The sequence below is a fragment of the Armigeres subalbatus genome, chromosome 2 (genome assembly GCF_024139115.2).
Source record: "Armigeres subalbatus isolate Guangzhou_Male chromosome 2, GZ_Asu_2, whole genome shotgun sequence".
NCBI lineage: Eukaryota > Metazoa > Arthropoda > Insecta > Diptera > Culicidae > Armigeres > Armigeres subalbatus.
In genome coordinates, this window is record NC_085140.1 from 47,807,310 (window position 1) to 47,834,773 (window position 27,464).

Below are 27,464 nucleotides of genomic sequence, written 5' to 3' on the forward strand. Positions count from 1 at the left end.
AAGAACACTATCGGAGTAAAGTAATAGGTTTATAACAGATCGTGTTATTTTTTATACGATATTTTGAATTCCTGTTATAAATTGTATAAATTGGATGGACGAGGACGATTATTGGAATACAACCAGGTTGATTGCAGAGTTGAATAACAAAGAATATTTATTACCCTAGCAGCACATACGCTTCACATAGGTTGCAGCAACTCATATGTGACCAGATTTAGACATAATCAAGTTGCAGCAACCATTTTTGTCTGGCTTGTGCTGCTCGGGTACAGTCTTATGTCAAAGTACATATTCACAGTACTACTGCGATCCTACATCTCTCCCTTCTTTAATAAACTAAACGTTAATTGTACTAACTAACTGAATAATATATTTGAAAATAAACTTTTTGTTTGCATAACTTACATACCAGCAGCATCGGCAATTGCAAAACAACTCATTTCATCTGTTTATATCTGTTACGAAATGAAATGTTTTAAGGCATTATTCGATTGTCATTCCCAGTAGTTGTCCATGATCTCTGAACATTATTGATTTTTCTTTCTTCTTCATGCAGTATTTTATTTCCTTCATAATATAGACATGTTTGGTTTGGTGATTCTATATTGGCAAAACAAAATTCTCACGTTTTTTTTTTTTTTCATCAAGCTAACTAATAGAATTAATTAGCATTCTTGCGGTTTTCAGCATAACATACTGTATATTAACTCTTGATCTACCCTAACGCTTAGATCACAATCCATGAACTGGGCTGGTTTTCTTTTTCCTTTCGTTTTCCATGTTTTTTAATAATCTCCCCATGTTAAAATATTTATTTTGATCCTTGAGTTTCCTTTAATTTTTTGTGTTTTTTTAAACAAACCGTGTTTTAAAAAAATTGGGCTTAACTTCTTCTAGATGGTAACTGGAACAATTTGAAATATTTGCTTTTAAAAAAGAATTTCACTCATGAACACCAACTGTTATTCCCAGCACAGTGCCCATCCTGCGACCACCACTGCAAAACCAGTCAACTGGAATAAACCTCATCCGCTTCGATTCCAATACGCTATTGATTGGGACATGTTAATGAAGTGGCAGGTTGCAGCCTCTGTCGAAGACCGAAATATGGAAATGCCATGAAAAACCACCACTCGTCAAGGACGACAACTAATATTCTGATCAAAAAAAGTCCAAAGACATGAAATGACGAAAATTAGACGGCGAACGGATCAGGTTTCTCAAATGGATGAAAAGAATAACAGGTTCAAAGTTGTTCCTCCGATAGGTGATATGTTTCACAATCTGAGTAACACTGAAACTGGAATCTAAGATTAAAGAAGGAAAAACAAGTGTATCGTTCACTTTTCGTTAATCTTTGAACTTGATTCAATCTAACTTTTTCTTCTAAACAACCCGCAATCATTATTAAATCCATTCGAGGCGAAATCGAAAGTGATATCGCAGAGAACCGCAAATTTCCATGCGAGCTAGTCCTACTGCACATGATCCAACCGCATTGGCCCGGAGAAAAATTATGTTGTCAACAAAGATTAGGAGGACAACGTATACTTGTCAGTGGATCGTGAACGATCGCCGCTTTCCCTCGTCATCATTGTTAGTATGATCAACCACCAACAGCTCATTCCGTTCGAATTGCCAGGCATTCGCAAATGTCACCCCACCTCTCCGGAGTTTACGTGCGATCGCTTTTATTGGTTTGAATTACTCGGCGCGGCGCGCGCGCACACGCTCGCGCTCGAAGAAATTGTTTTCATACGACATCACAATATAATCGAAAACGAAAGTGCTCTGGGGAGCCGCTGCGCGCACCCTCAGCAGACCGGAAAAAACATCATCGTTCAAGCAGCAACCACCTGGCTTGGTGGAGCAAACAAAAGCGACAGATATATCGACATCCTTTGTTGTAATCACTGACTGAGGCCGTCGTGCCGCGAATGTCACCATCTTGCGCGATCGACTTGCGGTTCCGGAACGGAGGGTTTTGTGTATTTCCTTTTGGAGACGGCCACGCGATTGGAATTCCACTGGATTGAATGAACGTTCGTCAGAAATAGATGAAGTGGTAAAATGCCAAGGAGTGTAGATATCATTTCGGCCGGATTGCAGTTAAACGAGACATGAGGAATTTATGTTATTTGACCGATTGAAATTATATTGTGTCTTTATAGAGATTAGAGAACGTTGATGATTAGCTTGGCTGGAAGATTCAATGGAATTCAGCAACACACATTGTTTTTCACTGGGTCGAAATTAATCAATTCAGGCCCGTCAACGATTGCGGTCTTTATGGTGATTGAAATCAAATGCGGATGTATTTCCAGGAATTTGATCGGTCATTGTATCTACAGCAGCTTACCGAAGACGACGATCCATTAGGCCAACGACGTCGTTGTTGTACACAAAATTGGTGAATCCTTATTTTTCGTGCATGCTCCAAAAAGATCATATCAAAGCGGTTAGAACGTCAATTAAGCATGAGGAATAACCCTCATTTTGGGAAGCGACCGATGTTGCCGAAGGTACCCATTAGATTCAATTTCTGCAGCCCTTTTTATACGTAATTTTGTCTGGTCTTCACAACGCAACAAAAATTCTTCGAACACATCTGATTAAATGCGCGTAAGAACTTCGAAACTGAAATAATCGACCACTGCTGGTGGTGGTGCAACAACTTTACGAAAAGGGCGGATCCCTTGCAGAGTTGATCGATCGTGAAATGCAGTGTCGATCACGTGAAGACGGACGCGGCCCACCGACCGGTGATTTGCATTTTACCTTCAAGATTTTCGGCCGAATTCGGGTGAGGTATCAAATATCTGCGTTGCGTTGCGGTGGTCACCTACCATGAATTTGATTAACACCTGTGCGATCGTGCGACTTTGGCCTCCCCATGGTTGCATCGACCAGAAATGTGTATAATTTACAATTCACGAATCACCACCAGAGCAGACGATGCAGTTTTTCTGGAGATCATTGCCACATGCAGCCGAGCGATGCAAGACGCGGGACGCATCATCAATCATATGCCGATGGCAGATGTTTCGGGAAATGCAGTCAGTGACAAAGAGGTTCGTGACCGCACAGGAGATAATCACACGCATGCAAAACTGTTTCTCGATGGCTTGATGATTGATTTAAAACTGTTATTAGGTGGAATGGGAGGTGCGTTCCGATTCGTTGAACCTTGTTTGATAATACCCTGTGAGGAAATTGAACGAGATTCTTGCCGATGATTCAGTGATAATAGTGAGGCTTTATTGTTTCGAAACGGAAGGTTTAGGAAACCGATAAAGTTAAAAACAAATATTTAGATGCTTCTTCCCTTAAAATTAAATTTATACAAAACCTTGCATACACTTCTTATTTGAAGTGTGTAGAGAACGTAATTATTTCCAGAAATGAATGAATCACATTTCGACTCTTTACTCTGCCGATCAACCGTTTCAATTATCTCCCACTCTATCGTTCAAGTTTGCTCTTACTTAAAAAAAACCACACCTGTCAATGTCAACCACTTACAACAACCACTACCTACTGCTAGATATCCGCACTTCTTCGCCCCCCGTGTAGGTATGGGACTTGTCCGATCGAATTGCTTCATACGCGCAAATGGCTCGGCAGCCGCAACTCTCGCCATCGCCGTCGTCGAACGAAACCAACACCACCAACTCTCGCCACTACTATGCCCATGCCCAACTTCACTTGAATAATAGTTCGAGGTGCGCGGGCCGCGGACAACTTTCGCTCAGCCCAGCCAGGGTTCCTTGCCGTCAGCCGTGCATAAGGCCGACCACGACGCCTCGAACGGACGGACGAGCTTCATGCATGTTTTGTGTTCACAACAACACAGGCCACGGATTTACACAGCTTAGGCATAGTCGAATCGCGAATCGTTGCCGGTAATCGCCATCCTCGTGCATCTGCTTTTCTAACTTGGAGAAGGTGGGTCAATACGCAGCACCACCATATTAAAATATGATTAAAAATCACAACAATTCTCTCTATATTAATGATGTTTGATTTTTGTGTTGTTGTACCAGTCAGGCCCAATTTTTGCCTCAATCTGCTCTATCGGAGGGTATCAATAATCTATTGCAGTGATTCTCCGCGTTAATACTTCACCTGATAGTCCCTTATCAAGTAAGTTTTGTTGTTATTTAAATAATATGCATACGTCAATTTCGTCAAAACTAGCCCGTACGGATTAAGCCTCATACATTTTAAACCACTAAATCCTATCTCAAGTGCTGGTTGAGATGTTTACTGACTTGGTGGGGCTTGTACCCTTCCATGGCAAAGGATATTCCGCATGGTATAGAAGATGGTACTGTTACTGGTCGGATGGAAATACCAAAACTCGATTTTTTTTTTCCACGTTTAGATCCTTCTTATGTAAATTGATGTTATCGACACATTAAGCACTGAAACCAGCCCAATCAACAACAGTTCTGCCATTTTTTTTTGTTTCTCCGACATATAAGAGGCGTCCGATTTAATTTTAGTCAGGCTTTAATTTTCAGAAAATTTGGGAAATTGAGCAACCTAAAAAATCTTATTTTTGAACGATTCGAGAGAGACTGGAAAATATAACATATTCAACATATAAGGTAAAAGTGATACGTTAAGTGCGAAGCGGATGTGACAAACGCATTTTTTTTTAATTTTCTAAATCAAAATCAAGTAGACTGGTCACAATAAATGTCTAATGGAACATATTCAATAAGCATATGCGGTATTTCGAAAAATTTCGTTTCAGGTGGTTCGAAACGAAATTCCGCGGAATTTCGCGGAATTTTAGCAAGGCGAAATCTGATTTGTTGATTTCGTTTCGTTTCGTAAAATTGCAAAAATTTCGCTAGAAAAAACTGGCTTCTAACGAAATTTAACGGAATTTCGCGGAATTTCGAGACGAATTTAAACTTGAAACAGACTTTATATTATCAAAAATTTTGCTGCGCCGCTGAACTACCTAAATCGTAAAGATGTTTAAAACTTAAGGTTATATAAATTTTTCTAATAACGCTTACTACATTACCTCATTCTTAATCGACAAATACGTATAAAGTTTTCTCCTATAAAACGTCTTCAGTGCTTCCAACATTCAAATTTAAATATGATGATATTTTTCACTATATGCAGAATCTAAATTCGGAACCGATCATGGGACGGCAGCTAGTCCGGGAGAACGCGGAGTTATAAAAAGCTACTTCGCGTAGCAGAAGTTTGTTTAACCGGTGTGCAATCGATCGTGTTGATGTTGATCACGCCAGCTAGTGTTGGAGAACGCGAAGTGATAAAACTAATGTCTGCATCAAAGAGCAAACAATTATTTAGTACGGAATCGATAGTGTTGTACAGTCGCATTTCCACATCTCGATATTGTAGGGGCCATCAAGATAGGAAGAGATCGAGGAATGGAAGGAAAATTAAAATGGGTACTAGATCCAAAAAAGCTCGTTGCTATGAAAAACGACAACAAAACAAATGTCGTTTACTGTTTTTGATGTGTTTGTTATTGTCCAAAGATGGTCTAGTAGCCTAAAAATTTGAACATATCGACCTGAAGAGAGTGAATCATGAACAAAATATGATCAGAACCCATCAAGATAGGCAGGTTATCGAGATGTAGAAAGCACAAATGTATGTAGATTGAAGGGACTGAGGAAACCATCGACATAGGGAGAGATATCGACTGTAAAAGCTTATTAAACGAAGCACATTGATCTTGCGTTAGAATGATTTGAAACACTGTTTTATTTTTCTTGTTTTCAAAATAATTTCGTTTACAATAAATATTTAGTCGCTTACCAAGGGGCTTCACATGAATTACCTTCTCAACTAACCAACGATTCCTTTCCCGTAGCGCTCACGGAGATGCAGAGCATTCCTCGGTCTCTTATAACAATGAGTGTTGACATAATTTTGCACTCCTAATCCTAAATTGACAGTAAGGAGCATCGTTAGGTATTGGTCATAAATTGGAAACTCTGATGCAAGTATACAATAAGAATAACTTTTTAATTGATAATTAATAAATTAATAATTTATTTTCATTTCCCATGAATATTATTTAATTGAATAGCTGTGCATATTTGCTTTTTCTCGGCAAATCATGATTGGCTACTACGATGTGAACAGGGAATCAAGCTAAGCTCTTCTTTGACTATTTGCACAAAATGTAAGGAACATTGCAGATTTGTGGGCATTTCTAGATCTTCGCATGGAATTTGCAAAAAATAAATCCAGAACGGGTTGAAAGATCATTAAAATTGCTGAAAGCTGAAAGCTGAAAGCTTACAGTTCATACTGACCATAACAGCTGTTCTCATATGCCAAGGACACACAGACAATAGCTCAATTCCTCGAGCTGATTGTATATAAGACTATGGGTCTGTGAAATTCAATCTAAAATACATATTTTTATGCATTCCATAAAGATGCACAAGATTCTTCTAATGGGCAAAATTATGTTATGTATATGTGGACGAATAAGAAGGAATAAGTTTTGGCTGTTACACCCTTTTCAAAAGTTGGTTTAGTAATATCAGTTCTCTATCTGGGTATATGCCTGGCAGATATAGATACATAATTGAGTATCCCACTAAATAAAAAAATAAACCTAAGCATTAATTTTCTAATTTGACTTAGCTCAATACTATAAAACCACGCTGACAAAGACAATATGTAGTATGCTTCAGCATAATTACAGAATTCTTAAGTGAACTAAGGTTTTAAACGAAATTTGAATCCGTATATGAAAAATTCCATTCCAAAAAATGCAGTGATTTATCACAGATTGCCTCTTCTGTTATTATAACTCTATTGGTCGCAAAACAGTTATTTGACTTCGAAAAAGTGAAATCAGAATTGCGTACATAATGTAAAACCAATTTAATAAAAATTCCGCGGAAAAAAAAATAAAATTTCGTTTCGTTTCGAAAAATTTCGTAATTAATGAACCTTGATTTCGTATCGTTTCGAAGTCTCGAAAAAAAATCTATATTTCGTTTCGTTTCGATCCGAATCAACATAGACATTTTAAATTTCGTTTCGTTTCGTTTCGTTAGGAAAAAGTGTGTTATCGCATACCCTTAATATTCAATAACTAAGACAAAATGGGCAAAACATATAAAATCGATTAACTCAATCTAATAAAAAAAAACGTATCAATCCACATAGCAGTATTGATGCTCTTCGCGAGTAGTATATAAACCAAAAAATAATAAAAAGTTGCTTAAAAAATAGCATTATGGCCATATCAATGGGACTAGATTTCCCATCAAGAGTAACTTATTGCGAGGATAACGAATAATGCAAAGTTTAGAAAAGTGTGTCTACAAATGTTTGTACACATACATACATACACATATACAGACATCACCTCAGTTCGTCAAGCTTAGTCGAATGGTATACCGTTTTCACTTGTCACATGGAGACTAATCGATTAAGATATATTAATTCTCTCGGTATGCATACGCATTAAGTACATTATAATTTTCCAATAAGGCCGTCACAAATATTTAATTAACTTTTTGTCCTACTGGTCACCTAAAAGTCAAGGGGGGGGATAATAAAAAATAAATATTGAAATTTAATTATTAAATATTATTATTAATATTAAATAGGGGAAAGACGGCTTTGGCAGGTCTTGCTCTATTATTGGCAGGGGGGTTTTTGCCGACCAAATTTTATGAAATTTGGCCACAATATTCTTTGATATGCAAAGAATGCTTAGGCCAAATTTGTGCCTAGTCAGTCATAAAAAAACCCCCTGCCAATAATAGAACAAAACCTGCCAAAGCCGTCATTCCCTCTATTTAATTAACTTTTTGTCCTAGTGGTCACCTAAAGGTCAAGGGGGGGGGGATAATAAAAAATAAATATTAAAATGAAAAAAAAAATTAAAAAACTCCTCGGATTTGTTAAAGAATGTTTTGAAAATCCTCAAAATTATCCGAATTTTATTTTGTTGTCCCCTCAAAATATGAATTTTTGGCAAAAAAAATCCGAGGGGGGGGGGGAGACAAAATAGATTTCAAATATTTGTATCGGTCTAATGATATCATTGAAATTTTGCATTTTAGTGCATTTAGGTGATGTTCGGAAGAGAGGTGTGAGATGTGTTCGGCGGCGTTTCCGGCGTCACGCTTAAAACCATTTTAGCCAGCGGCGGCGACGTGAATCGCCGTTGGATTTTTTTTACGTTCGTTTCTTAAAGTTTTTTTTTCAGACGTCTCACTCAATGTTGCCAATGCTAAAATCATTGTGTGTGTCCAAGTGGCAACCAGATGGCGGTAGTACGTAAACGTCAAACACGAGCAAAATCGATGGAGCGCCATCGGTGGAGGGTTGACCACCCACGAAAAATTAAATCAACCGTTAAAAAGTGAACGATATAACATTTGTTGAGTTAGACGTCTCTTTCTCTGTGGAGGAAGGATCGTTTGACCGAAAATAGTTTTGCAGAAAGCCATTTGGCCGAATAATACGTCAAGTCTAAAATCAACAAGCTGAATTGCATTTGAACGTAATGAAGGCCCCCTTGAGGATTTTAAAAGTTAGTTAGCAGTGATATCGATTTTCAACATATAGCATAATCAATTACTAAAATGGTTTGAAGACAACAAAAAATATCTCTCATATTAATCCTTTCTGAGAAAGATTTCAATCAGCGTCCAAGAAGGATTCTCACCAAAATTCGAAAGGAATTCCCATCAGAATCTGAAAAGAATTCTTTTAGGAATCTCTAAAGAATTCCTTTCAGAATCATCGAATTATTCTAACCGGAATCCAGAAGAATTCACACTGGATTTCTGTTGGTATCATTGAAGAATACCTTTGAGAATCAGTGGGGGATACCCTTCTTAATCTATGGAGGATTTGTTTCAGAATCTCTCGTTGTTTGCTTCGGAATCGTTCGAAAATTTGTTTTAGAATCATTCCGAGATTTGCTTCGGAATTCCTTGACTTGTTTCAAAATCCTTCGGAATTCCTTGAAGTTTTAATTCGGAGTCTATCGACGTTTTGCCTCGGAAATCCTTAATGATTTGCTTATCAATCCCTCGACGAACTGCTTTGGAATCATTCAACAATTCGCTCCGTCGAATTCATCGACAGTTTGCTTCGAAACCCCTCAAAAATTTAGTTCGGAGTCCCTCGACGAGTTACTTCGGAATCATTCGACGATTTGCTTCGAAATCCTTCGATGATTTGCTTCGGAATCACTCAAACATCCCTGAAGGATTCCTTGCGAAATCGATGGAGGATTCTTTTCGGAATTCTTCGACGATTTGCTTCTACATCCCTGGAACATTCACGTAAGAACAGTTCCTAAAGGATTTCCGAAAAAATCTCTGGAACATTCCCGTCAGAACTCCTGGAACATTCCCATTGGAATTCCTGGAGTATTCCCGTTGGATTTCCTGGATGATTCCATTCGGAATCTCTAGAAGATTCTCATTGAAACATTTCCGTCGGATTCTCTCAAACATTCCCGTCCGAATCACGAAACATTCTCGTAACAATCCTTGGAACATTCCCGTCGGAATTCCTTGAGGATGGAGGATCCCTAGAAGATTATCATTGGAATCCCTGAAACCATCCCCTCGGAATCTCTGGAATTTTCTCGTTGGAATTCCTGAAACATTCCCGAAACATGTGCAAAAATATCCACTGTCTACCGGTGGGAACCATGGACAAACCCGAGCAATACTACACTGAGATCACCTTTTACGCGAATACATTTAATCAATTTCTCGGTTGACCTCAATTACCCCAACTTTGTGAAACCACCTGATTTTTCTTCGATTTTTTTTTTGGATTTTTTGGTGGGGTAAACAATGTTTCATCAAATCCAAAGGCCAAGAACAAGAAAAAAACCAACTACATTTTTTCTACACATCCCAGTGTAGACGCAATAGCCATACGCTATCAATTTGAGTCTTGATTTGAGTTTGACAGAATAAAATCATTCAGTATTGATCGCAGCAATCAATAAAATATGACTTCAGGCGCTTGTATGAAAGTTCTATTCTTTCGCTACTCGATTGAAACAATTATCTATTGAAATATTTTAATTCATGTGCCATAAAGACCTCCGAAGTGAAAAATGTGCTTAAGTGTTTAGAATGTTATTCGAAACGGTATAACACTATGGGAAACCGGTCCTTCTATCATAAGTTCGCTTTTGGAATGACACTTTTTACTACTTTTTAATACACTTTTAAATACTCACTTCTCGTTGATCTCTTTTTCCATTTAACTCCTTAGTCTTACCTTAACACCTTTTGTATCTTACTTCTCATTTTTACTTTCTTCTTCCTTTTTACTTCTCACATTTCACTTATTGCCTCTACACATGTTTTACTTTTTGCATCTCATTTCTCATCTCTGCCGTTCATAGACACGTCGGAAGATCTGGTATCGGTATACTTTGTGCGGTCGAAAAGTAAATCAATTGATATGCATTTGATTGTGTTTCGGCATGGTGTGCAGGTAGTTAATTTATTCTGCTTCATGCGTTCGAGTCATTGTGTAAAAAAATGGCACGGTCGTATTGCTTAACAGAGTGAATCCAGATCCAACAATACCTACCGATTAACTGATAATCCTTCCTGTGGTTTTGTGAAGACGCAGAGGTAAACACGGTCTTCAAATAGCACAAGTCACTTACTAATATTCCTTCCCTCTCCTAACTGACTACAAGGACGTGGCCAACGCCGTTATTGATCATTTGAACATTTGAGTCACTGGAACTTGCACACTGCGAATGGTTAAACAATCCCAGATAATCCTTCAGTTGATTCCTTGAGCTGATTCTGGTCATCACGGAGTAGCAACCATAGATATGTGTAGTAAGTCAAAGTTAAGCTAAGCACCTTTTTCACTTCTCTACGCACATTTCGCATTCCAAATTTTTCGTTGTTTCCTTCCTTAGTTTATTTTTTATTTCGTATACTACACTCAGGGCCGGATTTTTTCGGTGGCGGGGGGTGTGGCCGTGGCCCCGGGCCCCCACAAATCTTATGTACCAAAACCAACCTTTTTTGTACATTTTGGGGCCCCCACATACCGTCGGCCCCGGGGCCCCCTTCCGGCTAAATCCGGCCCTGCCAATGAGTAAGAAATAGAAACGAAGAAGAAACGTGAAAAGTGAGAAGTGAGAAGTGAGAAGTTATGAGTGATGAGGATTGAGAAGTGAGAAACGAGAAGTAAGGAGTAAGAACCAATAATTGTGTGCTAAAAATGGGAACATGAGTAGTATATGAAGAGAGTGAGAAGTAAGAATGAGAAGTGAGAAGCGTTAAGCGAATAGTAAGCAGTGGACAATGAGACATGAGATGTAATAAAATGCCAAGAAAGAAGTAAAATATGGAAATTAAGAAGAGAGAAGTGAGACGCTAGAATTTTTTAGCTTTATTTAAGTTTAAAAAAATAAAAAAATAAAACGTTAGAAGTATTAAATGTTTGCATAAGTATGAGGTGTTGTTGTTGTAAAATGTGAGTATTCAGAAATGATATGTTGGTAATCATAATTGAGAAATAAGTCGCGAAGCATGAGACACGAAATGTAAGCAAATAAAAGTGAAGAGTGAGAAGCGTGAAATGTAAAGCAAGTCACGAGGAGTAAGAATCAAGGAATGAGAAGCGAGGGATGTGAAAACTAAGAAGTACAAATAAGTTGTCAGAACTGACTCAGAAGTGAGAAAAAAAACGATGTTATAATTTTGAATAATGTTATTAATCTGAAATTCGGTAGAACTCTTTCCGCAATGCGACAGAATACTTTGCAGAATGTAGCAGAACCCCTTCCGAAATTCGATGGAATTCGACTGCATTTCGACCTTCCGTTTAGATGCAGACTAAATAAATGAAATAATTCGTCCTTCCGGAATTCGGCAGATTTTCTTCCGGAACTTGGCAGTTCCAAATTCATTGAAGGTAATTTCGAAATTCGGCGGAGTTCCTTTTGGAATTCGAAGGAATGCGATGGTATTCCTTTATTTCCGCAATTCGGTAATTCAGCATCCAAAATTTGAAAAGAATCCTTCCGGAATTTGGTGGAATTTTCTTCCACAATTCGGCAGAACTCCTTCCTGAATTCGACGGAAATCCTTCCTTACCGCAGTTCAGCATCCGGAATTCGGCGGAATTCGGCAATTCGGCATCCGGAAATCAATTGATATGCGTTTGATTGTGTTTCGGCTTGGTGTGCAGGTAGTTAATTTATTCTGCTTCATGCGTTCGAAGCATTGTGAAAAAAAAAATGGTACGGTCGTATCGCTTATCAGAGTGAATCCAGATCCAACAATACCTACCGATTAACTGATAATCCTTCCTGTGGTTTTCTGAAGACGCAGAGGTAAACACGGTCTTAAAATAGCACAAGTCACTTACTAATATTCCTTCCCTCTCCTAACTGACTACAAGGACGTGGCCAACGCCGTTATTGATCATTTGAACATTTGAGTCACTGGAACTTGCACACTGCGAATGCTTAAACAATCCCAGATAATCCTTCAGTTGATTCCTTGAGCTGATTCTGGTCAATCACGGAGTAGCAACCATAGATATGTGTAGTAAGTCAAAGTTAAGCTAAGCACCTTTTTCACTTCTCTTCGCACATTTCGCATTCCAAATTTTTCGTTGTTTCCTTCCTTAGTTTATTTTTTATTTCGTATACTACACTTAGGGCCGGATTTTTGGGGTGGCGGGGGGTGTGGCCGTGGCCCCGGGCCCCCACAAATCTTATGTACCAAAACCAACCTTTTTTGTACATTTTGGGGCCCCCACATACCATCGGCCCCGGGGCCCCCTTCCGGCTAAATCCGGCCCTGCCAATGAGTAAGAAATAGAAACGAAGAAGAAACGTGAAAAGTGAGAAGTGAGAAGTGAGAAATTATGAGTGATGAGGATTGAGAAGTGAGAAACGAGAAGTAAGGAGTAAGAACCAATAATTGTGTGCTAAAAATGGGAACATGAGTAGTATATGAAGAGAGTGAGAAGTAAGAATGAGAAGTGAGAAGCGTTAAGCGAATAGTAAGCAGAGGACAATGAGACATGAGATGTAATAAAATGCCAAGAAAGAAGTAAAATATGGAAATTAAGAAGAGAGAAGTGAGACGCTAGAATTTTTTAGCTTTATTTAAGTTTAAAAAAATAAAAAAATAAAACGTTAGAAGTATTAAATGTTTGCATAAGTATGAGGTGTTGTTGTTGTAAAATGTGAGTATTCAGAAATGATATGTTGGTAATCATAATTGAGAAATAAGTCGCGAAGCATGAGACACGAAATGTAAGCAAATAAAAGTGAAGAGTGAGAAGCGTGAAATGTAAAGCAAGTCACGAGGAGTAAGAATCAAGGAATGAGATGCGAGGGATGTGAAAACTAAGAAGTACAAATATGTTGTCAGAACTGACTCAGAAGTGAGAAAAAAAACGATGTTATAATTTTGAATAATGTTATTAATCTGAAATTCGGTAGAACTCTTTCCGCAATGCGACAGAATACTTTGCAGAATGTAGCAGAACCCCTTCCGAAATTCGATGGAATTCGACTGCATTTCGACCTTCCGTTTAGATGCAGACTAAATAAATGAAATGAATCGTCCTTCCGGAATTCGGCAGATTTTCTTCCGGAACTTGGCAGTTCCAAATTCATTGAAGGTAATTTCGAAATTCGGCGGAGTTCCTTTTGGAATTCGAAGGAATGCGATGGTATTCCTTTATTTCCGCAATTCGGTAATTCAGCATCCAAAATTTGAAAAGAATCCTTCCGGAATTTGGTGGAATTTTCTTCCACAATTCGGCAGAACTCCTTCCTGAATTCGACGGAAATCCTTCCTTACCGCAGTTCAGCATCCGGAATTCGGCGGAATTCGGCAATTCGGCATCCGGAGTTGGACGAATTTTTTCCCGGAATTTGCCGGAATGCCTTCCGGAATTCGTTGAACTGTCTTCCGGAATAAAAAAAATGCCTCGAACTCGGCGGTATTCCTTCCTTTCTACGATTCGACATTTTGGCATCCAAAATTCGGCAATTTGGCGGAATTCATCGTAATTTTCCCCAAGAATTCGGCGGAAGTCTTTCCCTGCAATTCAGCAATTCGTCATCCGGAATTCGGCAGAATTTTCGTCCTGAATTCGGCGAAATTTTCTTCCTCAATTCGGGGGAAGTCCTTCCGGAGTTCAGCAGAGTTTGCCAGGTATGCCATCTGGAATTTGGCAGCGTTTTCTTCCACTATTCGTCGGAAGTCCTTCATCTCCGCAATTCGGCAGACAGAAACCCGGAACTCGGTGGAAATCCGTCCGAAATTCGACGAAATTTTATTCCTGAATTCGGCTTTCCGGAATTCGGCAGAATGCCCTCCAGAACTCGGCCGAATTTTCTTTCGGAACTCAACGGGAATCCTTCCTTTCTTCAATTACGAGTTCGCCGGAATTTTCTTTCTGCATTCCGAGGAAAACCTTTGGACATTCGGCGAAATTCCTTCCAGAATTCGGCGAACTTTTCTTCCGAAATTCGGAGTAATGGCTTCTGGAATTGAGCGGAATTTTCTTCCGGAATTCGGTGGAATGCCTTCCAGGGTTCGGTGGAATTTTCTTCCGGTATTCGACGGAAGTCTTTACCTTCCACAATTCGGCAATTCGGCACCCGGAATTCGGCGGAGCTTTCTCTCTGCATTCGGAGTAATTCCTTCCGAAATTCGTCGAAATTTCTTCCTGAATTCTGCGGAGTTTAATTTCGGAATTCGGCAGAATGCATTTTGGAATCCGGCGGAATTTTCTTCCGGTATTCGACGGAACTTCTTCCTTTCCGCAATTCGGCAATTCAACATCCGGAATTCGGCGGAATTTTACTCCTGAGTTCGGCAGAATTCCTCTCAGAATACGCCGGAAGTCCTTCCGAAATTCGGTGGAATGTCTTCCGGTATTCGGTATTCAGCATATTTCCAACCAGGACCTCAGTGAAGTATTACCGGGAAGATGACAAAGTTCCGATTGTGAATTTGGCTAAAGTCCGAAACAGGAATATATGGAGTTTGAAAGAATGCTTTCGGGACTTCAGCAGACTGCAGCGATTGTGAAGAAATGTGAAGCAATGTTCAAAGTGAGAATCTCAAATTCCACTTTGTCGAGCAATCTGAATTTTCATAAAAATGCGTACTTTGATGAATTCATTTTTCTCAAAAACTATGTGATGCAAAAAAACATAATGAACTTTTTGGATTCAGCAAAGAAAAACTATTGAGCTCATTTAAAATGGTTGAGAAGGGCGAAAAAAGCTTGATTTCTGGAGTGTTTCTCATGTGAAAACAATTAAATTCCAAAGCGAATTTGGCCAATTAAGATGAATAAGACAAATTAGGTAATCATGCGCAATAATGAAAAAGGTTTTTTGAACTTTTCGATCAGAGGTCACTCAGAAAAAAAATTACAGACTTTAACGAAAGTCTGTTTTCAAATAGAAAACCGGACCATGTTGTCTATCGAGCGTTTTGTGGAGTGTGACTTGTAGCTAGCTTGTGGCTGCTATAGTACTTTATTCTCAACTGAAATTATAAAGTCCTTGGCACTGCTAATCGAAATGAAATATATTATCTAAACAAATTTAAAAGGTACATATTGGACAAACCTCCCTACCTTGAGCCCACGATGGCGGTGACGATGGATGGTGTCGTGCGTGCATATAACGATCGTAGCAGCGATGATGTCGATGATGATCATAATGTTGAGGATCGTTTTTTGAATGAAATAATTCCGAACGCGAACGAGAGTTACGCGATCGAGGAGAAAATCTTGCGTCGTTGTTGTTGTTATTGGTGCTGTCGGCGATGATCATGTGCATGTGAGCCGAAGAAAAGCACGAGCTTGGCAATGACAACATCGCCCCTTTCTCTCGCATATTTTTTTCACGATCGGTTGCCCGTGTGGGATGGGGGAAATAAATGTAAACATAGCCGTGTTGGAGATGAAGTTGGAGATTTTTTGGATTTATGATGCGGGGAAGTGGTTGGATGTTGTTGTTAATAATTTTGATAAACAGAAGACGTGTTTGAGCTTTTTGGTGAAGATTAGGCAAATTAGCCGGAAGTAAACTGTTGGTCGTGTGAAAAAGATATGATAATCATGGGTGCTCGTTTCAGGGTGAAGATAGTTATAAAAAATGAAAGAGCAAGACTGGGAAACTTTTTCAGGTATTTAAAATGTTACATCGGGATTCTAAGCAGAAGCTCTTCTAAGTGTTCTATTATAAATAAGCTTAACAAGATTATAAATTGCAACAAATTTTGAAAAAAATCTAATAATTTATTACATGACCTAACTTGTCCTGCTATAAACATCGATAACTCATTCGTTAGAACTTCTAGTACCACATTTGCTCACCCCATTTTTTGTAACAATACAATCTACAGCAAATAACTGTTTAGATTAATATCATGTTTGTCGTTTGATGGTATTTCATCATAATTATCTTACGAATATTATGGCAATGATCTCACCGTACAAATGTCATAAAGATGCAAGACGAAGATGATCTGTGCACTTCAATTTTGTCACCCTTACGTGCGCGATGGTTAGCCGCGGGCCATGAAATTTTCATAAGCTCTTGTACCTACCTATTTTTGGGCGCCCCAATGATATTTACTTTCAACGAATCAACCCGCAGCCCAATCACCTCAATTGCGTCAACGTTGACCCTACCGACTGGGGGTGAGGAGAGGCTCGCAATCTCATTTTTATTATTTTTTTTTGGGTAAATGTCAGCACGATCACCAATCATCATCCGCAGCGCAGATGTGCAACGGATGGGGTTAAGAAATTTCAACTTTGACCACCTTACCGTACTGCTGGTGTTCGGTGTCGATGTCGCTGTTGTCGAGGTGCGGCTGCGTGAATCGTCCGGCGATTGCCAACTACAAAGTGCATAAGTTGGAGGACTAATGAGATGGTTCGTCGTCTTCAGTGCCATCAGTTGCACAAGATGTAGCAATTGAGCGATCGATTAATCATCCGCCCTGCGCTGACAAATCGCCGTAAACGAGCTATGAAATCGGCTACTTTTGGGAATGAAAGACTACGACGGGAGGGGAAGGAGTGAACCTGGCTCGTGGAGGGTTCGTCGCTTACGTCACTGGCGGGAGTTGATGTCTTATGTTTTATTGTTCTGATTTAATCATTTTGTGGCTGTTCATTCGACGAAAATCAATGTAACTCTCTTCATCAAATCAATTTTCACTTTCTCGCACTATTGTGGCCTTGGCCACCCTTCAAGTGCCAAAGAAAATACACAAACGGAATTGAAATTATCTCAAATTATCATTAGCCATTGGGCCAGGGAACCGGCTTTTTCAGCGTTGCTGCATTGTCTCACCTAATCGTGAACACCGTCTCCAATAATTTCCCCCAAAGACAATTACTTCTTCGCCGAACAATTTCCCTATTTCACAACTCACTTTCATCGCCCACTCGCCGTCTCGTCGTGTGGCCACCCCCGGGTGGTAGCTCTATGGTAGGTATGCAGGGATGGTGCAATCATTACCACCTGCCCAGCTGGCGACGGCTAACGACTACGGGCAAGGTATGATCGCGATTTGCGATTGCTGCTTTTTTCGATAGTTAGGTACCTAACTTGGCACCAGGGATGCCATAGTGTAAAAAAACGACAAAAAGTCATATTTCCTGAATAAGTAAAATTGTATAAAATAGTCAAACTGTTGGCATGAATTGATTCCAAACGAATGAAGTAATAGATCAATTATGACTAGTGTCAGCAGCTCATTATACAATTTTAACAAATATTTGAAATCCGTTTAATATATCCGATTGATTTAAAAAGGAACAGTTCCCATTATGAAGCCAAATCTGCATACTTGGCATCCCTCCTTAGCACCATCGGCTGTGATTTAATTTTTATTTTCGCTGGCGCAATCAAGAGGAAAAACCGTTTCACAGCCCCGCGCCTTGCGCCGATCGAAACGGTCGAAACCGAAACCGAGGAGGAAAAACAAACCGGACTGCTCGAAATGGTGGTGAAATATGGTGGCGAATCGCGCGGCGATTCGATCGATTAAACTTCATTGAGTTTTCCTTTCCTTTCCGCAGCACAATCGCGTCGCAGCTGAACTGAAAAAAAAAATCGACAAACAACTACGTGCGGCCAGGCGTGCGTAATTTCCGCACGCATATGTTTGGTAAATAAACACCTGAAACGGTCCTGACTTAATTAACAGAAACAGAAACCAGTGCAATCGTGCTGATACGAAAGAAGAAGAAAAACAACAAACCGGTGAGGAAATCCCAGCGAAACCTAAAAGGCTGAAGTGTGTTGAGAAACGTGAAACCGAGAAGCCAAAACGAGCGACGAGAAGTGATAACGCAGAAATAGCCGCAACACAGTTCAAGTGAATGATTTCGTGAGTGAGTGAGTGATTTTTGTTTTTCAACGTTCGATTCCATCTCGAAGCGGAGCGGATCAAAACTTTTACGCCAAGCGCCTCCCCACCTCGGCACAATTGATTGAGCGGATCCGGTGGATTACCCGCTCGACGTCGTCCTCTTCGTGAGTGCATTTAAAACGGTAAGTTGAGGAGCTGTTTTTTTTTTGGGTTCGGTTGCAATGCAATTTTAATCCGATTGTTGATGCATTTTTGAAAAGGTCAGCACGCGATGGTGTTTTGATTTATTGGGTAAATTTGCAAACTCGGCGCTATTTTATTTTTGATGCGCTTCTGGCTTTAATACTGTGGGAAACAGAACCTGCGGATGCGAGCTTAATTTGCATTTGTCAGTGTGAATGCAGGAGAGTGGTTTTCTGTTTGATTTATGGATAAGAAATTAATTTTTAAAAGTGGTAAGGCACATGTCTCCTCTGGGTTAAATATTGACAAAATGAACTGCGGGACTTGTTGAATGGAGCCACCTAAACGACTTCGAATTGGCGGATGACGTTGCACTCCTCGCGCAACGGCGCTCTGATATGCAGAGTAAGCTCAACGACCTTGCCGATCGCTCCTCCTCGGCAGGTTTAGTCATCAACGTCAACAAAACCAAATCGTTGGATGTAAACACGGTGACTCCTTCCAGTTTCACAGTAGCCGGGCAACCAGTGGAGAATGTTGAAAGCTTCCAATATCTTGGTAGCCAAATGGCGTCAGACGGCGGTACCAAGATCGACATAGGCGCACGGATCAAGAAAGCAAGGGCTGCCTTTGCGAGTTTAAGAAATATCTGGAAAAACAGGCAGATAAGTGAACGCACCAAAATACGAATTTTCAACTCTAACGTGAAATCTGTGCTGTTATACGCTAGCGAAACATGGTGTGTATCAGTGGAGAACACTCAACGGCTGCAGGTGTTCATTAACAGATGCCTGCGGTATATAATTCGGGCCTGGTGGCCTCACAACTGGATCTCAAACAACGAGCTCCATCGTCGTTGTCACCAGAGGCCGATAACAACAGAAATTCGGGATCGGAAGTGGGGCTGGGTCGGCCACACTCTACGTAGGGGCGGAAACGAAATCTGTAAGCAAGCATTAGACTGGAACCCAGCGGGACATCGCAGCAGAGGCAGACCCAGAGGCTCATGGCGGCGAAGCCTCAATAAAGAAATAAAAGAAGTCGACCGAAATCTAACCTGGCAACAGGTTAAAGCGATAGCCGGGCATCGCTCAGGATGGAGATCTTTCAAGTCGGCCCTTTGCACCACCGGAGGTGTACAGGATCCATAAGTAAGTAAGTAAGGACTTGTTGAATTCGCAAAATATGATCGATTCCAGGTAATATGCGCAAATCAAAAATGATATTCAAAATATTCCTTATTATGTTTTTAACCAAAATTGTCTCATTCTTCTGCACAAAACACGAAACAAACACCAAAACTGCAACAAAACATAATAAATTTTACTACAAAAATATTTTGTCCAAGTTCTTTCATGTGGGGGCTTACAAATGTTTATTGCCTCTAGCCGCTTCGAATTTGCTACAGAATTTGGGTTAATAAGCTGAAATGTTAATCCATTTGAATCCCCAATGAATCTCCACTCAACTTTAAAATGTGTTTCCGTTCGAATCCTTCAAAATAGGCCGAATGTCATTTGGCCAAAAATTTCGTTTGGCCGAATAGGTCATTTGGATTAAAATGTTATTTGGCAGACATGGTCGTTTGGCAGAAAAGACCGAATCTATGTCACTTCGTCGAGAAACATCTCGTCGAATGACATTCAGTCGAATGACATTTTGTCGAAAATGAATTTCAGTCCACTTGAGACCAAAAACATTTGGTAGATCAACGTTTGTCCGAAAGGATGCTCCATCAAATAGACATTTGATCGAATGGATATTTATTCGAAAGCAGATTTTAGAAGAAAGAATTTTCGTTCATTTGATCGAATGACATTTGAACAGAAGGACATTACGTCGAATGGATGTTTGGTTGAATAGACATTTAGTTAAAAGCACATTATGAACGAATAAACTCGATGCGATTCTTCTAATGGATCTTTTAAAGGGTGTCAGGCCATTTGGCCGAATGCCGTTTGGCCGAATGCCGTTTGGCCGAATACCATTTGGCCGAATGCCGTTTGGCCGAATAGTTAAAAAAATGACCTCATTTTACGAGTGGTCCTACTTTACTTCCTTTTTCTTTATTCCTTCCTTTCTCTTTCTTCTTTTTTCCATCCTCTATCTTCTTTCTACTTTCTTCCTTCTTTCTTCTTTCTTCCTTCTTCCTTATTCCTTCATTCTTCTTTTTTCTTCCTTCTTCTTTCTTCTTCCTACTTCCTTCTTCTTTCTTCCTGCTTCCTTCTTCCTTATTTCTTCATTCTTCTTTATTCTCTCTTCTTTCTTCTTCCTGCTTCTTTCTTCTTCCTTCCTCCTTCTTCCTTCTTCCTTCTTCCTTCTTCCTTCTTCCTTCTTCCTTCTTCCTTCTTCCTTCTTCCTTCTTCCTTCTTCCTTCTTCCTTCTTCCTTCTTCCTTCTTCCTTCTTCCTTCTTCCTTCTTTCTTCCTTCTTCCTTCTTCCTTCTTCCTTCTTCCTACTTCCTTCTTGCTTCTTCATTCTTCCTTCTTCCTTCTTCCTTCTTCCTTCTTTCTTCTTCCTTCTTCCTTCTTCCTTCTTCCTTCTTCCTTCTTCCTTCTTCCTTCTTCCTTCTTTCTTCTTCCTTCTTCCTTCTTTCTTCTTCCTTCTTCTTTCTGCCTTCTACCTTCTCCTTCTTTCTTCTTCCTTCTTCTTTCATCCTTGTTCCTTCTTCCTTCTTCCTGCTTCCTTCCTCCTTCTTCCTTATAACTTCTTCCTTCTTCCTTCTAACTTCTACCTTCTCCTTCTTCCTTCTTCCTTCTTCCTTCTTCCTTCTTCCTTCTTCCTTCTTCCTTCTTCCTGCTTCTTTCTTCATTCTTTCTTGTTCCTTCTTCCTTCTTCCTTCTTCCTTCTTCCTTCTTCCTTCTTCCTTCTTCTTTCTTCCTTCTTCCTTCTTCCTTCTTCCTTCTTTCTTCTTACTTCTTCCTTCTTTCTTCTTCCATCTTCCTTCTTTCTTATTCCTTATTCCTTATTCATTCTTCCTTATTCATTCTTTCTTCTTTATTTTCCCTTCTTCCTTCTTCCCTCTTCCCTCTTACTGCACAATTCTTCCTTCTTTCTTCCTTCTTCCTTCGTAAGGAAACGTATTTCAACTATTCGGCCAAACGGCATTCGGCCAAATGGCGTTCGGCCAAATGACCCTTTCGGCCAAATGGCATTCGGCCAAACGACATTCGGCCAAACGGCATTCGGCCAAATGACCCTAAACCTTTTAAAGAAAGGAACTTTAGTCAATAATAATTAAAAACTTAATTATTTGTTGCGGTGTTTCAAAAAGTCACATAATAAATGCTCCAATATTGACCAACAAATGATGGGTTCATAAAACAGAATAAATAATAGGAAAATGGTTAATATTCCCGACAAGATATTGACTTTGCGAACTCCTCTAACCCACTCCGATGAATTTGTACTACCTGATGTTTTGTCCAACTATATTTGTTCGAAAAGACTTTACATCGAATAGACATTAAGTCGTATGGGCATTTAGTCTAAGTTAAGTTTTCGGCCAACCATTCACGATTTATGGTTGGAAGTGAATTTTATACTTCACTAATTACTTTATGAATATTAAGTAAAAGAAAGAGAATACACGAAAACAATGAGAAAACTTAGCTGCACTTTACTTTCGACTAAATGTGTAATTGTTCATTTGACCAATTGTCCATTCGACTAAATGTCCATTCGACCTAATGTCATTCGACTAAACGTCATTCAACAAAATGTCATTCCAGTGAATTGTCCCAAAGCCGTGGCATTCGGCCAAATGGCTTTCGGCCGAATAAGTTGCAGTCAAACGACCCTTCCCATCCAAATTGGGATTCCATTCGACTTGAATGTTTGTTCCATTTGAATCCCAAAAGATATTCTATTCGAATAACAAATGCGATTCCAAATGACGCCCAAATGATATTTCGTTCGACTCTCAAATGTGATTCCATTCGATTGATAAAACGGATTCTATTCTAATCACAAATGTTGTTTCATTCCATGAAGAGATTCCATTCGAATCCTGAATGATTCCAAATTGGTTCAATTCGATTACCAAATGGGATTCTGTTCGAGTCCCACAATTGATTCTACTTGACTCCCTAGTGGGTTTGCAATCGAATCTCAAATGTGATTCGATTCCATTCCAATCCCAAATAGAAATTTATTCGACTCTCAAATTTGATTCCATTCGAATACCAAATACGATTCCATTCGAACTTTTAATGTTATTCCATTTGATTCCCAAATGTGCCCCACTTGTCAAAAGATAAGTTCGTACTATCCCATTTCAGGGGGTTGGAAGCAGAAGGGTGTTAGTGACATTTTGGTCAAATTTGACTAAAGCGAAAAATGCTTTGACGCTTGGACGCTTCCAAGCCTCTTGAAAGAAGAATTTCGAGTTTCTTGAAGCGAGGCTTCCCAGCATCTTGAAAGAAGGCTTCCGAGCCTCTCGAAAACAAGCTTCCAAGCCTCTCAAAAGGAGGCTTACGAGCTTCTTGAAAGGAGGCAGCCTAGCCACTTGGAAGGAGGCTTCCGAGCCTCTCGAAAAGAGTCTTCCGAGCCTCTCGAAAAGAGTCTTCCGAGCCTCTTTAAAAGAGGCTTCCGAGCCTCTCTAAAGGAGCCTTTCGAGCCTCTTGGAAAAAAGTTTCAGAGCCTCTTGAAAGGAGGCTTCTGAGCCTCTTGGAAGGAGGCTTCTGAGCCTCTTGGAAGGAGGCATCTGAGACTCTTGAAAGGCGTCTTCTGAGCCACTTGAAAGGAGGCTTCCGAGCCTCTTGAAAGGAAGTTTCCGAGTCTTTTGGAAGAAGGTTTCCGAGCCTCTTGAAAGAAGGCTTCCGAGCCTCTTAAAAGGACGCTTCCAAACCTCTTGAAAGGAGGCATCTGAGATTTTTGAAAGGCGGCTTCTGAGCCTCTTGAAAGAAGGCATCCGAGCCTCTTGTAAGGAGGCTTCCGAGCCTTTCGAAAGGAAGCTTCCGAGCCTCTCGAATTAGGCTTCCGAACCTCTCGAAAGAAGCCTTCCGAACCTCTTGGAAAAAAGGCTTCAGAGCCTCTTGGAAAAAGGCTTCAGAGCCTCTCGAAAGAAGCCTTCCGAACCTCTTGGAAAAAGGCTTCAGAGCCTCTTGGAAACAGGCTTCAGAGCCTCTAGAAAGGAGGCTTCTGAGCCTTCTCAAAGGATATTGAAAGGAGGCTTCCAAGCATCTTGAAAGGAGGCTTCCAAGCCTCTTGAAAGGAGGCTTCCAAGCCTTTTGAAAGGAGGCTTCCAAGCCTTTTGAAAGGAGGCTTCCAAGCCTCTTGAAAGGAGGTTTCCAGGGCTTTTGAAAGCGACCTCCGAGGAGGATTCCGTGCCTTTTGAAAAAAGCCTTCCAAGCCTCTTGAAAGGAGCCTTCCCAGCCCCTTGGAAAGAGGCTTCGGGGCCCCTTGGAAGAAGGCTTTCGAGCCTTTTGGAAGGAGGCTTTTGAGCTTCTTGAAAGGACGCTTCTGAGCCTGGAAGAAGGATTCTGAGCCTCTTAAAAAAAGGCTTCTGAGCCTTTTGAAAGGATCTTGAAAGGAGGCTTCCGACCCTCTTGAAAGGAGCTTAAAAGGAGGCTTCCGAGCCTATAGGAAGGAGGCTAACGAGCCTCTTGAAAGGAAACCTTCGAGCTGCTTGAAAAAAGGCTTCCGAGAAGCGTAGAAGGATGCTTTTAATCCTCTTGCAACGAATCAAACGATCTTTAGTGAAAAAAAATATTCTGTTCATTCGACGTTTTGTTCGTTTGATCTTTTGCTCCACAGCCCTTCATACAATGTGCTGATTGTGGAAGGCAGGATTCAATTGGGATTAATTCTTTTCCATCCCAAATATGATTCCATTCAAATTCCAAACTGAATCCCGTTGTGATTCTATTCGAAAGCCAAATGTAAATCAAATCCCGAATGTAATTCCATTCGAATCCGGAATGAGAATTTATTCGACTTTTAAATTTGATTCTATTCGAAGGCTAAAATTGATTCCTTCTGATTGCAAAATTGGTTTTTATTCCAATTTAAATCAGGATTTCAGTCGACACTCAAATGTGATTCCATTCGAAAGCCAAATGTGATCCCATTCTAATCCCAAAATTGATTCTATTCAAATCCCAAACATAATTCCGATTGAATCCCAAATGTGATTCCATTCTATTCCCAAATGTGATTCTTTTCAAACCTCAAATGTGATGTCATTCGAATGCCGAATGTGAATCCATTCGAATTCCGTTTCCATTTGACTCTTAAATTTGAATCTATTTGAAGGCCAAATGGGATTCCATTCGATTACCAAATGCGATGCTTTTCAAATCTTTAATTCGACTCCCAAAGGTGATTCCATTCGAACCCAAAATGTGATTCCAGTCAAATGAAAAAATGGTTTTTATTCAAATCTTAAATAGAATTTCAATCGACACTCAAATATGATTCCATTAGAATTCGAAATTGGATTTCATTCAACACCTAAACGTGATTTTGTTCGAGTCCCAAATGTGATTCTATTCGAGAGCTATTCGATTCCATTCGAAGGCCAAACATAATTTCGATCAAATCCAAAATGTAATTTCATCTACTTCCAAATGTGATTCTTTTCAATCTTCAAATGAGATGTTAGTCGAATGCCAAATGTGAATCCATTCGAATTCCGTTTCCGAAATAAGAATTCATTTGACTCTTAAATTTGAGTCCATTTGAAGGCCACATGGGATTCCATTCGATTACCAAATGTGATGCTATTCAAATCTTGAATTCGACTCACAAAGGTGATTCTAATCTAATATTAAAAAAAAATTTCATTCGACACTCAAATGTGATTCCATTCGAAAGCCAAATGAGATCCCATTCGAATCCCAAATTTGATTCCATTCGAATCCGAAACATAATTCCGATCGAATCCCAAATGTGATTTTATTCTACTTCCAAATGTGATTCTTTTCAATCCTCAAATGAGATGTCATTCGAATGCCAAATGTGAATCCATTCGAATTCCGTTTCCGAAATCAGAACTCATTTGACTCTTAAATTTGAATTCATTTGAAGGCCAATTAGGATTCCATTCGATTACCAAATGTGATGCTTTTCAAATCTTGAATTCGACTCCCAAAGGTGATTCCTTTCGAACCCAAAATGTGATTCCAGTCAAATGAAAAATTGGTTTTTATTCAAATCTCAAATGGAATTTCAATCGACGCTCAAATCTGATTCCATTCGAGGAAGGGCCATTTGGTTTGGCCGAAAGTTGTTTGGCCGAATAGATCATTTGGCCGAACAGGTCAGTATGCCTAAAGGGTCATAAAGCCGAGTAGGTCATTTGACCTTAAATGCCGTTGAGCTGAAACGGTCATTTAGCAGAAAAAGCCATTAGGTCGGAAATGTAGTTTGGGCCGAACAGTGTAGCAAAAATGAAAAAGGAACGAGAGTGAGGTCTATCGCTTCTTACTTCTCAACTTTTCACAATAAGAGGTGAGAAGTGAATAATGCGGAGTTAGAAGTAAAATTTGAGACGTCTGACTTTTTACTTCTCACTCCTCACTTCTAATTGCGAGAACGGAATAATGTGAAATTAAGAAGTGGGAAATAATGAGTGAGAAATGAAAAGTCAGACGTCTCACTTCTCACTTGTCACTTCGCATTTTTTAGTAGTCTCACTGGGAAAAGTGAGTAATGCGAAGTGAGAAGTGAGACGTCTCACTTCTCAATTCTTGGTATTGACAGTGAGAAGTGTGAAATGAGGGTAAGCAGAAGTAAAAATTCCTCCTCAATTTGAATAGTGCGAAGCAAGAAGTGAGACGTCTCACTACTCACTTCTTACTCATTATTTCTTGCTTCTCACCAATTGCGAGGACGGAGTAGTGTGAGCTTGAGATGTGAGAAATGATGAGTGAGAAGTGAAAAGTCAGACGTCTCAATTTTCACTTGTCACTTCTCACTTCTCATTTTTTAGACGTCTCACTGGGAAAAGTGAGAAGTGACGCGCATCACTCATCATTTCTCATTTCTCACTTCTGACCGTGAAAAACGAAAAGTTTTGAATGAGAAGTGAGAAATAAAAAGAGAGAAATGAGAAGTTAGTAATGATGATCTCATAAAAAGTGAGTAGTGCAAAGTGCGAAGTGAAACGTGAAAAAGAGTAAGAAATTCTTAACAATTAATTGCATATTATTCGGCAACTCGGCCGTACGAAAACCATTTTTTTGTTAAATATCTTGGCTGTGCATATGCACAGCACATGTTTCGAAATGGACAAATTGATATGAAATTTGCGAAAAAAATCCACGTGTCTTGGAGGGACTCGAACCCTCAACCTCCTACTCTCTAGATAGGCGTGATAACCCCTACACAACAAGACCACTTAAAGGTCACGTTTGCGGAAAAGCCATCAGAATCCGAGTACCAACCTCCACCGCGTTTTCTTATTTCTCACTCTTTATTTCTCACGCCTAGTTTCTCACGTATAATGACTTCCGGGTAGCTCTATCCCTCTACCAGGCCTGGTAGCGGGTCACTTTTTAGTGATTTGGTCACATTTTTCGGGCGAGTCATTAAAAAGTCTCTTTTTTCGCCCTCAACTATTTTGAAACTGTTGGCTAAGTTCAATGGCTAACTGTTGGTTAAATAAAGCTTTATGTATCCGTCGTATGAGGCTTTGATTATGGCGGAAATAAAATTACGGATCTTGGAAAAATGATCGCTCAGAAAATTCGCCAGCCATTTAACTCGCATTTCACGCATTTCATTTAATTCGCATTTCACCAATTTTGTAAGCTTTTCTTACAAAATTGGTGACTTGATTCCTTGGCAGACTTGATTCCTTGGGAGACTTAATTCTCCGCTATTTTACCGAGAACTATTGCCGTGAATGGCATATCTGTCCCATCTTTGATGGGTT

The 27,464-nt window shown here is 39.8% G+C and overlaps 1 protein-coding gene across 4 annotated transcripts in view; it reads left to right on the top strand.

The window, feature by feature from the left end:
- LOC134218541 (uncharacterized) overlaps window positions 1-27,464 on the top strand; it is a 757,540-nt gene that overhangs the window by 286,656 nt on the left and 443,420 nt on the right. For 2 of the 4 annotated variants that reach the window (XM_062697670.1, XM_062697671.1), the window contains exon 2: window positions 18,112-18,586. The exons of the other annotated variants lie outside the window; for them this stretch is intronic. The gene's annotated coding sequence lies outside the window, so the exon portion shown is untranslated. The remainder of the gene's footprint in view (window positions 1-18,111; window positions 18,587-27,464) is intronic. 4 annotated transcript variants of the gene reach the window in all.